This window comes from Peromyscus leucopus, chromosome 12 (genome assembly GCF_004664715.2).
Source record: "Peromyscus leucopus breed LL Stock chromosome 12, UCI_PerLeu_2.1, whole genome shotgun sequence".
Taxonomy (NCBI): domain Eukaryota; kingdom Metazoa; phylum Chordata; class Mammalia; order Rodentia; family Cricetidae; genus Peromyscus; species Peromyscus leucopus.
The window spans coordinates 7919799-7931814 of NC_051073.1; the positions used below are offsets into that span (position 1 = coordinate 7919799).

Consider the following 12016-nt stretch of genomic DNA (forward strand, 5'->3'; position numbering starts at 1 on the left):
GCTCCTTGAGCTCTGAACTCTTTCACAGCTCACAGCACAGGGACCAGGCTTGACAGAGCTGGCATTTGAAACTCTGTTCATTGGCCCCAGAGCCCACACATTAACCACCACTCCCTATGAAGCTGGCATGTAGGGCAGGGGTCTGGGTGATAAGAATCAGGGCTGCAGCTCCGGCTGTGAAAGGAGCTTACTTACTTCCATCATCTTTGCTTTCCAGCCTCAGAGAACTTGTCCCTGGTCTCTAAGCAGAAGTTGGGAGAAGGGTGTAAAGAGGACCATAGAGGTCTCTGAAGGCCTAGATAGGACTCAAGTTGGCTCAGTGTCTTACTTACTGTTTTATTGCTGTGAAGAGACACCATGACCAAGGCAATTTATAAAAGAAAGCATTTAATTGAGGGCTTGCTTACCGTTTCAGAGGGTGAACCCATGATCATTATGGTGGGAAGTGTGGCCACAGGCTGGCAGGCAGGCATGGTGCAGGGGCAGTAGCTGAGAGCTCACATCTGATCCACAAGTTGGAGGAAGAGAGAGGGCAGGACTGGGCCTAGGTGAACTTTTAAAACCTCAAACCCACCCCACCAGTGACACACCTCCTCCAACAAGGGCACACCTCCCAGTCCTTCTTAAACAGTTCCACCAATGCAGACCAAGCATTTAAACATATGAATCTTTCGTTCAGGGGCCCTTCAAGCAGCACACCTACCGTTACAGAGTCTCTTGCAGTAAGTAGCCTCAGGGCTTCCCTTGAATCCTGACACTTTCTACCTTTTGGTGGAGAAGGGAGATGGGTGTCTGCTCCCTCCAGGATCAAGTCCTGCTCTCCCCGAGAAATAGACTTCACCACCCTGAATACCTGAGAATGACCACACCTAGAGAGTCCCATGAATTAGAGTCAAACTGTTCACCATACTCCATGAACCCTCAAAAGCTTCCTCGGGTATTCGTTTACCAAGAAGATATGATTCACATATAAACCAATGGATAGCATATGCAGGAATTAACAAAAATACACATTTTCTACAACTTGTGTGTATTCGTATGGGGGTATGTACCTATGAGAGCAGGTGCCTGTAGGGGTCAGAGGTATCAGATCTCCCTGGAACTGGAGCTCCAGGCGGTTGTGAGCCAACTGATGGCGTACATTGAGAACTGAACTCTGGTCATCTGCAAGAGCTGTGTGTACTCTCAATTGCCGAATCATGCCTCTGGCCACAACGGATATTTCTAATGTCGGTTTAGTGACATTAGCTACACTGCCATGTAAAACCATCGCTACCGTCCGTCTCCAGAGCTCTGTTCATCATGCAGGATGGAACTCCAGCCCACTGAACAGTAACTTTCCTCTCCCGTCTCCTAGCCTGAGGAGGCCATCACCACCCCACTCTGTGACTATGTATTGACCAACCCTAGCAGCCTCATGTAAACAGAATCATACAGGATTTGCCTGTTCGTGATCCCCTCATTTCTCTGTTCATCCCTGTTAGAAGGCAAGTCAGGATTTCATTCCTTCTCACGGGTGAACTAGATGCATAGTGCTGCTGATGATAGTCACAGGGTATGACCACATTAATAAGGCAGCGACGGTGCTGATGATAGTCACAGGGTATGACCACATTAACAAGGCAGCGACCGGTTCTTTTTTTGAGAGTACACCATGTCAATTTATTGGCAGAGTCAATTTATCAACAGGGGTAGTTTTGTCCCCAGGAGGTGAGGTTGATTTCAATCCGCTGTAACAGGTACCCACATGTCTTCACCTTGACAATGTGGCAGTTCATGTTTCAGTCAGGGCCGGCTGCTCCTTCTTCACTTTCAGGATCTTTACGCTGCTGCCAGAAGTCTTTGAACTCGGTCTTCAGGACATCCCTCACTGCTTTCGCACAGATCTGGGAGAACCGGATGTAGCTGAGCCCAGCCTGCCCTGCCAGTAAGCCACCATGGTGTCGCGAGCGGGGCGTGTCAGGCAGAACCGATGGGTTGCTTCAGAGATGCCTCAGCTGGGATGGGCTGCAGCCAGTGGCTGGTTCTTAAAAAGATAAAAAATGAAGAATAAAGGTAATCACACACTGCACATGCCAATCCAGTGGGTTTGCTCTTGGTGAGCAGTGGTAAAAGCCTTCAGCCAAGGTCTGGAAAAGGTGAAGGAGAGGCTGGGAGGCTCAGGCCTGGTGTCTGTCCAGGTGGGATGCAGCGTATGGAGATGCCTGGCTTTGGGGCAGGTCCTGCACACTCATCAGGGAAGCGAATGCTGCACTGAACCACAAGTGGAGCTCTCTGTAGGTGGGAAGCTTAATCTCTGTCTTAAAAATGTTTACAGTGGCCCATGAGTTTAAAAACATACACTATGGCAAAATATACAACGTAAAATTACCCATCCTGTGTCTTCGACGTGCATACCTCACCAAGATCATGCACACTGAGCATCTGAGCTACTGTCTACCTCCACAGCCCTTCATCATCCCAAATCTATAGTGTGGGACAGAAAAAAAAAAACAATACTTTTATTTAAAACAGGTTGATTATAAATGCGATCTCTTTCTAAAACAGAAAAGGGGATATGATATAGATATATAGGATATAGAGATGATAAGATAAAAGGGTAGATTAATGAACCTACTTTTAAAGAACAACAAGTTGTTTAAAATGTTTTACATTGGTATAGATTTTAGTTTACTGATACAAACTTAAAGTTAATTTTGTTATACTGTATATATTTCTATTCTTGTTTGAGGTATTATGTTTATATAACTCATTTAAAATTGTAATGGATAATTAAGAAATAGATTAATAATTAGTCATCTATGATAATCATTTATAGCCATGTTAGTTAAGTCTTCTAGGTATACATAGATATATTTCAGATAATAGGTAGTCTTCAAACACTTCAAAGACCTACAGAATATGGCATTTAAAATGTTTTAAAAATTTAGACACTTCTGGACAGTGAGACATGTCTGCTCCTGGCAGCACTGGATTTACTTTGGAAAGGAGGATGGCCATTGAAGACACTCCATATGGAGTTTATCTTCACCTTGGCAAAGACAGCCATTCAGGCAAGAAACTGTTCTTGCCTGGACTGCTTGATCGACTGGACATGCAAGACCCATGGAAGGAAGACCACTGAACTTTACTTGACAAGATGGTCCTTCAGGTTCCTGCTTCGCAGAGAAAACTGCCAGACATTCTACAGGACACTGAAAAAAATGACGGAGAGACTCTAGCCCTGTTAACTGAAGACAGATGCCCCAACTTTACAAAGGAACATTAGGTGACTGTCCAGGCTGTCAGCTGTCTCTGCCTACCCTGCAAGACCCCGAAAGTTGCTTACATCCTTCTCCCATTTCTCAGGTAATATTATATCCTTCTAGGGTCTTTGATGTAGTTGAAGACTAGATAGTTGTAATTTCCTCAGTTATGATAAGAGATAAGTTAGATATAAAACCTTAAACTCACAAATATAAGATAGATAGGACATCTTCTTTAATATTGTAACTGTAATTCTTGCTTGATAATTGTTTTGTTATATGTGATTTTACTATGTTAAAGTTAAAACCTTTTTAAAAAAAGAAAAGGGGAAGTGCTGTGGATATCGCTCTATATAAATAAAACACTGATTGGCCAGTGACCAGATAGGAAGTATAGGCGGGACAAGGAGAGAGGAGAATTGGGAGAACAGGAAGAAGGAGAAAGAGACACTGCCAGCCACCGGCAGGACAAGCAGCATGTAAAGATGCCGGTAAACCACGAGCCACTTGGCAAGGTATAGATTTATAGAAATTGGTTAATTTAAGATATAAGAACAGTTAGCAAGAAGCCTGCCATGGCCATACAGTTTATAAGTAATATAAGCGTCTGAGTGATTATTTTATTTTATTTTATTTATTTTTTTTTATTTTATTTTTTTTGGTTTTTCCAAGACAGGGTTTCTCTGTGTAGCTTTGTGCCTTTCCTGGAACTCACTTGGTAGCCCAGGCTGGCCTCAAACTCACAGAGATCCACCTGCCTCTGCCTCCCAAGTGCTGGGATTAAAGGCATGCGCCACCACCGCCCGGCTCTGAGTAATTATTTTATACATGGGTTGTAGGACTGCAGGGCTTGTTGGGACCTGGAGAGAAGCTCTCCAGCAACAATAGTGTCTGTTGTGTCAACTACCTTTCTCCTCCTGGGGACGAGACATCTGACAAGAGCTGATTGATGTACGGGAAGAGGCTTTGTCTTAGCACACAGTTTCATGGAGGAGAAGGCATGGCACTATCCATGATGCAGTCTGTCCTGACAAGGGCACATGGCTAGCTGCTTACTCAAATCTTTGGGGATCAGTAAGAAGAAGCAGGCATCTGAGCCTGCCTATAACTCTCAAGTCCTGGACCTACTTTCTGCTAGGAAGACCCCATTTCCAAAAGGTTCGATAACATCCCAAAACAGCACCACCAAGCTGGGGACCAAATATCCAAACACACAAGCCAGTGGGGAGCATTTACACTCAAACCGTAAGAAGTGATTAAATAATAGCCCCACACTCCTCTGTTCCCATTCCCTGGTAAATATTTCTGTCTCTACAAGTTTGAGATAATACTTTATGGACCTCATTTAAATGGTTGTCCCACTGAGTGCAATGCCTTCAAAAGCTATCCATTCTGTATTGTACGTTAGAATTTCCTTCATCTTTAAGGTGGAAAAGAGCCATTACACACGTAGTCTGAGAAACAGCCTGTGGATCTGCTACTGAAAGGACCAAGCAGATGCCATAACAGGCTGCTCAGTCTTCTCTCAGAGATCAGGTCTCAATTTCAGTTTCCTGAGACCTGAGCAAGCAGTTTCTGGGGGCGCCATAAACACAAGACATAGTCCTTGCAGTAGCTCCCTTTCTGCACGTACTCTGACTGCTCAAGGTTCAGCCAGGTGTTTACTGTCTGGGACCCCTCACCAACTTAGAGCTACGTGCATGGGTCAGTGTGAACGTGCTAGGCCAGCCAGCCCCCATGGCAGCTCAAGGACAAAGCCTGGGACTTGTCCAGGCCTGCCCCCAAATGATAACTGTAACCCCCAACCAGTAAATTCACACACCCTCACCCAATCATATGTTGCCAAGGCTTGTACCACCCTGCTTTCGGTTTTTCCCTTTAAAAACTCCTCACCCTGAGAGTTCAGGGCCGTCCTCCACCCGACATGTTGAGTGTTGGATGCAGACCAAGCCCGGGCCTGCTTATTATCAGTAAACCCCTGCGTGTTTTGCATCGGATATCGGTTCTGTGGTGGTCTTGTTCCGGGGTCTCTGGACTCGGCCACAACACTACCGCACCATGTCACCATTCATCCCTCACTGGCAAATTGGGTTGTTTCTACATTTTGATCATTTGCAATTAATCCTGCTAGGAAACTGGGTGTACCAAAAATTTTAAATCATAAGTGATTGTTTTCAGTGGAAGATTGAAATCAATGGAAACTCGGATCAAAGTTAATCAGAACCCAACAAAGACAAGTCCGAATCAAACAAAAGTGATCTCTGGTTGGTTAAGGGCACAGAGCAGAAGTCTTCGAATTTTCCCAGTTCCCCATGTGCTTTGTGTCTTGATAATTCTTCACGGTGGCCCTAGTCAAACACACAGACACCCAACACCAAACTGAACTTTTTGTGTTTATTAAACAGATCCAAAGAGCTCAGTGAGTATTTGTGTTATAATCACTAAGTATCAGTTTGAAAAAAATTTACCATATAATAAATTGAAAGGAGAAATATTTGTATTGTATTCTTAAATAACCGCAGTTATTTACTAATGGGGTGTGTGTGCCTGTGAGGTGTGTCTCGGTGACTGTCCTATGGGGACAGCATTTCCTGTCCCATGTCGACTTCTGTGTTCTTCCTTCTCCCTTTCCAATCATCATCACCACAGAAACCCAGATTGGCGAGCTGTGACCTCAATGAAAAGAACATAGTGCCAGGTGTTGAAACAGCCAGCTTGAACTAGCTGTGTGTGTGTGGCGGGGGGAGGGGGGCAAAGAGCCGCTGAGAGCTGCCGAGTCTGTCTCTTTTGATAGGTACCGACATTTCAAGACAGCCTTCCTGTTTCTCCCTGGGTTCTGGGCCCCGTGGTGCTCGGTTTGGGAACTAGAAATCGCAATCCTTCAAATGTTACCAAGACCTTGTCTAGTCCCACAGATGCTGTGTGAGCCTTTCCAGGGCTGGTGGTCTCACCAACCAGTCTCAACCTGTGAGCTCTCACCTTACATGCACCCCCCAGCATGGGGCTGCCTGGATGGTGTGCCGCAGGCTAGGAGCCTGCCTGCGCTCTGAGTCTTGCACTGTCAGTCTCTGAAACAGTTAGTTAAGTAAACCTCTTTATAGGATTTCCTTACGGTGATGTGTAAACTGGCCTTTGGTAAGCTGCCCCAATCCGATCATGTACATCTCAACGTTTTGCTACAACTAATGCTCTTTCCACCTGGGTTGCCATGGCCCTTCTCCCTAACCAACAGATGGTGACTGCTGGCCTGTTCATCCCAGTCACCCTGATCCATGTTCTCTATCTGCAGAGCACTCCTGGTGACCTGCGGGCCAGTTCTGTCAATCTTCCTGCATCTTCCCCCCACACACCATCTGCAAACACAGCCGCAGTTGGCTTTAGAAGTCCAGGCTTTCTTCAGTATAACAAGACAAAACTTGACGCTATTAAAATATCAGTGCACAAAAAGGCAGCAGAACAGTAAAGACCAATGTAAATACAGAAAATGATGTAACTACACGGGATCATAGGGATTTCAATAGACAAGCCAGGAGCGTTGAGAGAAACCCAAAGAGACGCTAGCACTGTCGGGCTGGTGCCGAGGTACTCTTGGAGACCCGCAAGTCCAGGCTGCTTCCCTACGAGTGAAGAGATGTTGCCACACCCCAAGAGGAAGAACTCCAAGGTTAAAATGCAAAGAGGTACGCTGCCCTGGTGGGAGGAATTTATGACTGCATTTTGCAGTCTCCTACATCAACTTCATCCACTGGATTTTGGGTGCTGTCTTTATCATCTGTCAAACACCTATAATGTTCTCCAGAGTCTTCTCTGTCTCAAATCTGGCAAGGTTTCCTTGTTTTTTGTTTGTTTGTTTGTTTGTTTGTTTTGAGACAGAGTTTCTCTGTGTAGTTTTGGAGCCTGTCCTGGATTTCGCTCTGTAGACCAGACTGGCCTCGAACTCACAGAGATCCGCCTGCCTCTGCCTCCCGAGTGCTGGGATTAAAGGCGTGCGCCACCATGCCCTGGCAGTTTCCTTCTTCTAAAAGACTGAGTGATATCCCACTGAATGTGTCTATCATACTATACTGTCTTTAGACAATCATCTGGTCATTGACTTCTGCAAGCCAATTATTGTCAATGACGCTATTATCATAAACCCAAGAGTATATATTACTTCATGATCCTGATTTCAATTCCTGCTGCTAAGTGTAATGAGCCAGTCACAGAAGACAGACACTGTATTGCTGTTATATTCGCATGCAGTATTTAAACAGTAAAGCTCACAAAACCAAGAATAAGTTCGTGCCTGAATGTAATGAGACATACTAGCAACCCTAGCACTCAGGCGCTGAGGCAGGAGAATTGCCATGAATTTGACGTCAGCCTATGGAAATACTGGTTTTCAGGCAGGGATGAGCTGCTCAGTGAGACGGTCTCACAGGCAGAGAAAGAGATGGGAATTAGTCATACGATGGTTATAAAGTTGTGGTTATGCGAGATAGTCCCTAAAATGCTCACAGCCCTAGACACCATCCAGGGGCATGGGGAAACGGGGCGTGTCTGATACCTTGGTGGGGGTGATGGTTTCATGCCAGACTTATTTGTTTGTATATGGTCATTATGTGCAACTTACCACGTATGCTTTATACCTGAACAATGATTCCTACAAGTTTTCCTTTGGCTTCCACACCTAAGCCATGGCATGTGTATACCTCCACATATACATAATAGACAGGAGTATAGGCAGTGAAGAGCTCTATCTTTTCTATTTTTCTCTATCATAATTCAAAGTATTTCCATTCATGATGATTGCTATATGTTTGGGGATATGCAACCATATTCAAACTAAGGACGTTCCTTTGGCCCCTAAATTCTATGTGAATTTTAAAAACGATCATAGTTTTTTTGAATGCTCATTTTTATTGCCTCTCAAGATAGTTGTTTTTCTTTAATCCATTAATGTGGTAAATTATATAAACAAGATATTATATTGTTCTTCTGTTTCTAAAGTGCAGCATTGGACTCAGTTAGCTAATGTTTTATTTATATAAATCTATGTCCATAATTGAAGTAAGAACATCATTTTCCTACTTTGAATTTCCTTTAGCTGGTTTTTTAAAGTGCGCATAATGTTTTGATCAATTCTTTGAGAATTTCATATATGCGTACAATGTATTTTGATAATTCACCTCCACTCCTCTCCCTGACTCCCCCTAGATCCACCCATGCCCTGTAACTCCTCTTGACTTCATGTCCTCTGGTGTTTTGTTTGTTTGTTTTCAGATAGGGTCTCTCTCACCATGTAAACTCAGCTAGCATAGAGCTCACTACATAGACCTGGATGGACTCACAGATTTCTGCTTGCCTCTGCATTCCAAGTGTTGGGATTAAAGCATATACCACCACCCTGTTCTCTCTGTCTCTGTCTCTGTCTCTGTCTCTGTCTGTCTCTGTCTCTCTCTGTCTCTGTCTGTCTCTCTCTCTCCCTCTTTAAGTAACTCACTAAGTTCAATCTGTACTGCCCATATGAACATGGGTCCAGTGGATGTGGGACTATGCACTGGAGTGTGGCTGATCTACCAAGGGCCACACCCTTAACAAAAACTTTCCTTCTCTCAAGCAGCCATCAAATGTTAATAGTTTTTTATATGTGTCATGAACTCCAACTCCACACTGGAATGTTAACTGGCTTGATCTTGGGCAGGTAACCAGGCTGCTGGGAGTTCATGAGTGCAGAAAGTACTGTTCCACTTTGGTCCTCCCTGACCTCCGACTCTTACAATCTTCCCTGCCCCTCTTCCTTCATGATCCCTTAGGGGAATGGGATGTAGTTATCCCATTGACCGCGGAGCATGCCACAGTTATTCTCTATACTTTAAGTGTGAGTTTCTGCACTACCTATTGCCCACTGCACAAAGAAGCTTCTCTGATAAGGTCCAAGAGCCGTACTAACCTGTGGGTACAGAGATAGAAATTTAGAGGTATTTCGATACTACGTCTATGAAGCAAAATGTTCACCCCTGGGGTCTAAGAGAGTTCTCTAGCCTTGAGTTCTTAACTAGACTCTAATCAAGTTCTAGTAAAAGGCATGAGTTTCCTTCTGCACAGCGGGCCTTAAATCTGATCAGACAGTAATTGGTCACCCTCATAATACGTGTGCCATTGCACCCATGGGCACATGCCCATGGTCACTAAGGCAGTGCATGGGGTTCACAGCTGGGTAAGACTATTGCTGACTTTTCTCTCCAAGCAATCTGCCTTAACTGGTTTGTAGCCCCCCCCCCAGTGCTGGAAATTAAATTCAGGTCCTAACACTTTGTATAAATGCTCTACAGTTGAGCTACATCCCAGCCCTTTGGTTTGGACCTAGGGTTATGTCAGCCTCATAAAATGTGTTGAGATTCTTTCTTTCTTGTCTGCTTTTGTGGGAAAAGCTGAAGGGAACCAGGGATCATGGGTTTCATTACAAATGGTCAGAACTTGGAAAAGTCATCAGTATCATGGGAAAGGTTTATTGTATAATTTTAACAACTGCTTATGTTTCCAATTGTTCTAATTTGTTTTTGTGCCAGCTTTGGGACTTTTTTTAAAAATCTTTTCTACCAGCTTGTATGTTTCTTTCAGCTTTAAATTTTTGGGGTAGTTCTTTATAATTTTAAGGCCTGTATTATTGGATTTGGAGAGATGACTCAGTGGTTTTAAGCACTCTTAAGCATTGGCTGCTCTTGCAGAGGACCAGGGTTCAGTTCCCAGCACCCACATAATGTCTCACAGCCATATATAACCCTAGTTCCGGGGGATCTGATGCTTCTTCTAGCTTCTGCAGGCACCGAGCTTGCTCATGATGCACAGACATACACACAGGCAGAAGAACATCCATACCCATAAAAATATAATATTAATATTTTAAATACCTATGTTGTTTGTGTGCTTATTTCCTCTTCTCCTCCTGGAGTTTTTATAATCTTTCATTTTATTCTCCTAATTAATCTTGTCACAGGTTTGTATATTTGTTATGAAAAGAGACACAACCAGTTTCCCTGCAGGTTTGTGGTATTTTTAAGGTTTGTTTCCTAGCTCGTTTATTCCTTTTACTTCTCATTTCCACTTATACCCTCCCCACTCTTGTGATCGAACCGGTTATCACTGGTTCACTTCCATCTCCCCTGCCTTCTGATAGGTGGATTTTAGAGCAGAAAGCGGTCCTGTACACACGTGTGCCCGGCAGAGGTCACTACCTAGAGTTCCATGTGTTGCGTTCCAATTCTCCCAACTTAGTTTATGCTTTCCAAAGACGACTTAGGAGAAGTTGTATCCTTCACGCAGTGGGAAAACCTCTTGATATCAAGGCCTACTCTACTGGGTGATGGTCAGAGAACATGGCCTCTCACTCTGAGGCTATTCCAGAATTTGTGACGCCTCCTCTGTGGCCTAAAGTGGTCAGCTTTTATGAGCATTCCTTGTTATAAAAACAACATGTATTCTCTATGGGTAAAAAAATTCTCTTAGAGTCTATTAATTTTAAAACACTGTTATTTATATGTTCCTCATATTTTTAAGATTTTTGTCTAATAATTAAGATGCCAGCACAGTTTATACAATAGTTGTGGAATTTATCAGTTAAGATTTTAATCTCTAAAGTTACTGTAGCTTTTTGCCATGTTTTTGCCTTCAAAGATTCTGGCCATGAACTCAATGACCTAGCATTTCTGAACATCTCAGTCTAAGACAATGACCCTCAACATAATATGAGCTGACTAAGGATGTAGCCCTCAGCAACACGGATTTTAGTGGGATACTTGTGTTTTTTTTTTTTAATAGATTTGAAAGTTCATTTTCGAAAATGTGCATGTCTCAAGATTGTAAAATGTAACATGTGACCGGAACTCAGGCAGATCGATGTCAATGTTTTGAAGTTACTCTTCTTTTTTGCCTGTGGCCTGGCTCTTCATTCTCACCTATGCCCACCTTAATGACAGTGACTAAAACATCCCAAATTCACCAGGGTAGCGCACTCCAAATATCCTTTTGAAGTATAAAAATAATCATGGAAAGACGACTTCAAAATCCAACTGTTCTCCAATATCTGACCATGGACATACCAAATGTCCTTGTTTTCTGATGGTTAGCCCAGGGAACTTTGGTAAGACAAGGAGTTTTGGAGGAGGGAAGAAACGATGAGCCTGCATCGGGAGGCAGGCAGAAATAGGAATAAGTCAAGGACAGACATTCCCCAGGGAGATCAGTTCTGAAAAAGCTGTGTCAGTTGGGACTACAGAAGATGGGACATCACGAAGATGTCAAGTGTCTGTGGGCAGAGTTGGGTGGGTGAGTAGTGGCCTAGCAAGCTGTAGCTGTCAACTTGACACAGCGTAGAGTCACCTGAGAAAAGAATCTCAATCCAGAAACTGCCTGGATCAGATTGGCGCCTGGAAGGTCTTTGGGGAACTGTCTCACTGTTAACTGACGTAGGATGGCGCAGCCCACTGTGGGCAGCACCATCTCTAGGAAGGTGGCCCCGAGCTATATAGGGAAGCTAAGTAAGCAGGAGCCTGGGATGGAACCAGCCAACAGCATCCATCCACAGTTTCTGCTTCATGTTCTCGTGTGAGTTCTTGGCTTTCCTTCCTTCAGTGATGGACTGTGACCTGGAAATGTAAGCCACACAAACCCCTTCTTCCTCTGTTGCTTTTGTTCAGAGTGTTTTATCACAGCAACAGAAAACAAACATAAACTGGTAGACAGCAGATTTGGGGGAATCCAAGATGACAAAGTTCACCTACAGTACTATT

At 43.9% G+C, this 12016-nt stretch overlaps 1 pseudogene; it reads right to left on the minus strand.

The window, feature by feature from the left end:
• Window positions 1-1774: 1774 nt before the first annotated feature.
• Window positions 1775-11318, minus strand: LOC114698398 (annotated as a pseudogene).
• Between the last annotated feature and the right edge of the window lie 698 nt (window positions 11319-12016).